General features: G+C 45.5%; 1 protein-coding gene across 9 annotated transcripts in view; it reads left to right on the top strand.

Annotated features, from left to right (window-relative positions):
- Positions 1-818: 818 nt before the first annotated feature.
- The window catches only part of nrg1 (neuregulin 1), a 77,489-nt gene continuing 72,307 nt past the window's right edge, over positions 819-6,000 (top strand). For 2 of the 9 annotated variants that reach the window (XM_076886787.1, XM_076886790.1), the window contains exon 1: positions 820-2,260. The gene's annotated coding sequence lies outside the window, so the exon portion shown is untranslated. Of the gene's footprint in view, positions 2,261-6,000 lie in introns of all 9 variants that reach the window. The other 7 variants (XM_076886786.1, XM_076886789.1, XM_076886785.1 and 4 more) reach the window with 5 other exon arrangements.

The following is a 6,000-nucleotide window of genomic DNA, read 5'->3' as shown; positions in this document are numbered from 1 at the left end:
GAACCAAGTACACTACAGTTGTTGTAGTTAATCTAAAATGGTATAGTAAGTAAATATGTTTACTGTAAATAGTTGGCTAATAATTGATTCTGTCGCCCTCTATACACACACACACACACACACACACACACACACACACACACACACACACACACACACACACGTCATTAAAGTGCAAGGCAGATGTTATGATTTCATACTGTTACCCATTTGTATCTATTCAGTTATTACCCGTTCACCTGAGTCTAGTAACTGAGGATGATGAAATCATCCATTGCTAAAGAATGAATTCAATTCAATTCAATTTTATTTATATAGCGCCAAATCACAACAAAAGTCGCCTCAAGGCGCTTGAATGAAGTCAGCTGTGATTTGGTGTCTCCTCTTTGAGAAAAATCCTCCCCAGTGTCTCCTTCCTGTCGCTGCTCTATTCATTCATCCAGTCTGTCATTCTAAAACCATGGTACATGGGCTCCCTCTAGTGGTACGCGGGAATCCCCCCCCCCCCCCCCCCCCCCCAAAGGGAAAAAATAAAAAAATGTAAGATTAAATAATGTTCTGATCAGGCACGTGCAGAGGTGGGGGTGGGGGGGCTAGAGGGGCTTGAGCACCCGCCCCTTTCCTGATGGGTGCCCAAGGTGCCCTTTTGTTGAGGCAACTATTAAAAAAAAAAAAAAAAATATATATATATATATATATATATATATATATATATATATATATATATATATATATATATATTTTTTTTTTTTTTTTTAATGTGTGTGTGCGTGCGGAGTCTTGTCTGTGCCCCTCAACAATAATATTTAACTATTAATCACAATTTTGCTAAATAAAAGGATCTAGCTTGCATCAGTCACATGATCACATTTAACCAATGATCGCCCTTAACGGCAGAACGCGCTCGTTACGAGCCGGGAACGAGCTCACAAAGAGCACGCGCATTTTTTCCGGTCCGGAGCTGTAGGAGAAACACAAGTTAACTCAGAGACACAGACTGATGCGACAAAACCAGTAAGTAGGTGTACAGCGTACACTGTAGTGTATAGCACCCAGGAGTATTAGCTTATTTTGTACACGTTGGTAAGCTGTCTTGTTGCAAGTGACGAACTGAAACAAACGAGCGTGCTGTGTGTGCAACAGCGCGACAAACATTACCTGTCCTTTTATTAACTGCACAAGTAGTGCTGGTCATAGCTGCTGGCTACCTGTGTAAGGCTGTCATGGGTCTGTAGCTCTGTCACCGTTTTAGGGAACATATTTAGTTTTAAAGTATTTAGAAACATATTTAGTTTTAAAGCAAGTTACAGGGCTTTTCCTGCCTTTCTGGAGGGATTATATTTCACTAAAAAACGATCTAATATGCATGTCCACATAATTATGCATTATTATAATTATAATATATTAAAAAAACACTGTATTTTAAAGAACATACATTAAGAAGCAGATTATATTAGATTTATATTTTAAATAAGACAAAATTTGGATTTTACAGCAGTAAAATTATTGTATCTCTACAGTTTAAAAATGTAATAAGCTTTGCCCTGCACAGAGTGGATAGTGAAACAAATGGAATCATCATAATGACATTATTTCATATTTATTACTTCCCCCTCCTCATTGCTTTATTATTGTAGCTCTAGTAATAAATAATAATAATTAAAAAAAAAAAGATTCTGGATCAACACCATGATGCCCATAGTATATACAGTATTCTGAAGAAAGTCTAAAATGTCATTGTGTGTGCGTGCATGTGTGTGTTTTATTTAGATGGATTTTTAAAAAAAAATATTACTCATGATATAACATTGTCCAGACATGCCTTCCAAGGACATGAGGAGGAAACAGTAGGAGCTGTGTGAGGCTATAACATTTTTCTGTCATCATTTTATTTTAGATTAAGTGCAAGAGTTGTTAGGTGTGGATAATTAGATTATAGTTTATTGCAATAGCAAGTTGTGCCTTGTTCTCAGATAGACAGCAAGTGGAGAGTGATATATGAAATGATGGGATGGAAGGAAGAAGAGAAGCAAAGAGTGAATCACAGGCAGAGCCTAAATTATTTCTCACAGTTTTTTGTTGCCTTATGGTTCCAAGCGCTGTCACCAATCTTTGCATTTTGTTATTATCTCATGACACTTGTTTAATCAGCTACCATCTCTCCTATGGACTTTTTAATGTTTACAGTCTCAGATCAACTCAGCCCTGCCCTCCAGCACTATCCACAGCAACCCCTCAACAGCAACATTGTACCCATCAGGTAAAGCATCGGCTACGTTTGCTTTGCCTTGTTGCCCATATTAGATTCTTGATGAATGTGTGTTGTTGTTATTCAGCCTGGTTCAATGTGCCCCTTTTTAACTTTGAGCACCCGCCCCTTTAAACCTCTCTGCACAGCCCTGGTTCTGATTGATGGATTTCTGAAGATGTACAGTACAGTGGCCCCTAGAGACAAAGCACGTACAAACTCCAAAGCACGTACAAACTCCAAAATTTGTATGTGCTTTGGAGTTTGTACATGCTTTGTCTCTAGGGGCCACTGTAGTACAGCTCTACAGAAAACTAAACAGTAGTAAGGTTTGTAGGGTTACTGAAGCTGGGCTAGCCGGTATATAAAGGTGTGCTACGTGATCACTAACTACACAGCTATGGTTGAAATAATATAAACACATTAGCACACTGAAGCTGGAGGATTCAAGATTCTTTATTCGTCACATGCATAGTTATACAAGCATAACATGCAGTTAAATGTAATCTGACATGCTCCTCGACATGTGCAAAAGGGGGAGAGAAGAAGAACGTTATATATTATATACATTAGGTGAATGTGCAATAGTAGCATTGTATGCAGCAAGCAGGTGAATTCTTTACATTAAGTGAATTAAATAAGAGTAGACAATCTGAACGTTTTAGAAAATAGACAATATTAACATATTTAAAATTAACACAGGGACTTCCACAGCCTTTTTTTTTTTTTTTTTTTTTTTTTTTTTTGTGTCCCGTTTGGATCTTTAGCCATCAGAATTGTTGTCTTAAGGCCAAGAAAGATGCCAAGCGGATTTATTTTACCAAGTGGATCATCATGGCCTTGCCATATTGGTCCATTTGATTGACCTTTATTATAATTATGTATTTATTTTATTTTTGGTTGCTACAAACGGGACAGACATGACTAGGGGATAGGACAGGGAGAAAGAATGAAAGAAGAATGAAAGAAAGACAGCGCACAATATGCTTTGAGGCAGCAGCCAAGAAAGGTGTAGTCCGCGTCTGTGAACACCTGTGTGTACACCTGTGTGGATCAGCATGCTTGTATTCCAAAGGTTTCTCCATGTAACGATCTGCTAGGGAGCGTGGGGAGCCATAGCCCCGTCCACCAGGGTATGAAGCAGGTATGGAGGAGATCCAGGCCCCAGATATCCAGAGGCCCCAGAGTACAAGGACCCGAGGAGGACCACCAAAGGGGGAGGAACCGTGCCACCCTACTGGGAAGAGCTGAGTAGAGCCCCAAACGAGAGGTCACCCCGCAGCTATGGAGCAGAGGCCAGAGGGGGTTGCAGTGGCGTGCCCGTGGGCTCTGCCGGCAGCCAGCTGTGCCAGAGAGGACCGAGCTTCAGGCCCAGAGGCCTGAGGGCATCCCACCCCCCGGAAGGAGCCCAGCCGGGCCACAGGCGCCTGGCCCCGCCAATCGGCCACCAGGAGTGAGCCGGTACATACATGAGCGCCCAGCCCCAGATGACAAGGACCACCAACACACCAACGTCTGAGGGCATCAGCCACCGGCAGGGAGTGTGGTGAGGGGAGATAGGCCTCCGTACTTTAGAGGGCCTGAGATGTACCCAGAGAGGTTGAGTCTAAGACCCAACCTGACATATAGACACAGACGAACAGGCACACGCGGACACAAACATGCATTCCCACCCCATATGCACAACCAAATACTCGGCACTCACCCAACGTGTAGACAGACACAAATAGACACTGCACAGACAGTCACACTCCCCAAACATACTCTATATCCCAGGTCCAGGTACCCCCGCCCTCAGAGGGGCAAGCCGCACCTAGACCCAGGAGATGTAACCCTTCTCTCTGGGGTGGAGGCAAGCGGACCACCTCCTTATCTGCAGTAGCAGGGAGGCCCCGCATCCCAGACCCCAGTCTGACGGCCAGCACCTCCTCCCAGCCCCCCAGCCCTGACGGCTAACAGAACCGGGGTGAGTGAAGACCTCAAACCTCCCTACGCCCGCTCATATGTAGTGTTGCTGTGTGCTGTTCTAAAGTGCATTTAAAACTCAGGAGAGCATGGTACTAGCTTCCTCTCAGAGAGCAGCACGGCTCCTCCCGAAAACCCTTAGTGTCTAAAGCATTTAAAATTGAGGGTAGGGCACTAGCGCCAGAGGTGGGTTGGAGTACACCGACCATCCTCTGGATGCTGTAAAACGTGCCCACCCCCAAGGCCCTATATGTATGTGTTATGTGAGAGTGTGAGTAATGTGGATGTCTAGGTTGCAGAATAAAATTGAGGCACAGAAGAGGCGGCCAGAAGGGGATAGAGGGAGAGTGCCTCCCCTGCACCCTGGTGACATACCTGCACCCCAAGGTGGGTGTGGTATAGCGGGAATAGGGAGGCAGCTGAGGATGGGGAGGGAAGAAAGGGAGGGGCAAGCGGCCCCTCCCTGGGGCCAGCTCCCCCGCTGACCCCAGTAGGCACCCCCACTCTGGAACCCACCAGGGCAAGGGGGCCCAGGCCCATCCGGTCCGGGGCCCGCAGCAGCAGCACCGCCCAGCCCCACAGAGTCCGGGGCAGCCCACCCGACTCCACCCCAGAGAAAACTGCACCCACCCCATCATCCAATCATCTCTCAAACTATACAAGACAATAGACACCCAGGTTGACTTCATTCTCCACCTCTCCTATATATCTCCCCCCACCTGCAGAGTGAGCTCCTGTAGTGAGGAGACCACCTGCAAAGATATAACAACTCCCCACCAGTTAGAGAGCCCCCTAGTTGGGCCGATGCACCAGAGGTCCCCTGCACCCACCCGCCCACTGCTCCGGTGACACAACAGCCAGGACCCAAGCCCCCAAGGCCCGGCCCCAGACCCCCTAGCCTCCACGCCCGTCCCGGACCCTCCCAGGGGCAGCCAGGCTACCAGGCCAGTAACCAACGTCCGCCAGCACAGACCCTCCCCCATCTCTGCTGTACGCAGCCACAAGGAAAACACCATCTAAGAGCCCCCAGAGCTCCTAACCAGGTCATGGCCACATCCCCCAGGTTAGGCCTTCTAGGGAAACGTCCCTAGGGACTCCCCAGACGCCCTAAGGCCGTCCCTACCCCCATATCAACCACAATAGAGATAGATTGAAAATGTGACGTCATTCAGGGGTAAAACCGCAAAGAATTATGGGAAATCGTGGCAAGAGGTACTAGTGCACGCAGGCTTTCAATTGAAATCAGTTATACAGCGATAAAAAGAAACACAAAAAATGGCAAGAAGCTGTTGTATTATTAACTGCAATAGCCGGTCGCATGACAGCCACGGAAAGCTGACGGGTAAAGAGATCGGTTGTTATCGGATTACGTCGTTGAAGAGAAATTGTTCGAGCCATGTTTCCGAAGTAACAAAGAGGCGACGGGTGGCCTGGATTGCAGCCATTCAAAGATCAAATATAACGTCTCAGAACACTCCAGCTCACATGTTAGTCTGCTCCAAGCATTTCCACAAAGGTCAGTGTTTTGTAGTAGTTAATACGTCATTTTTCTTAACATAATTGGTGATATAGGTTACAAGCAAGTCTGGCGCTGAATAGAAATTGTGGCGCTATGCTCCTTTGTTTATTGTGCATAAATAGTGAATTGTCCTGACACAATATTGCGTTTCGCTTCTGTTATTATGGTACATTGACAAAAACATATACTTTTATTCACAGGGTAAAACAGTTTTTTTGTATCACTAATTGCCCAGTACGATTACAGCATACAATATTATTGTCACTGC

The sequence above is a fragment of the Maylandia zebra genome, linkage group LG7 (genome assembly GCF_041146795.1).
Source record: "Maylandia zebra isolate NMK-2024a linkage group LG7, Mzebra_GT3a, whole genome shotgun sequence".
NCBI lineage: Eukaryota > Metazoa > Chordata > Actinopteri > Cichliformes > Cichlidae > Maylandia > Maylandia zebra.
Note: the sequence above shows the minus strand (reverse complement) of the source record. Positions and strands in the feature narration are given on the sequence as shown.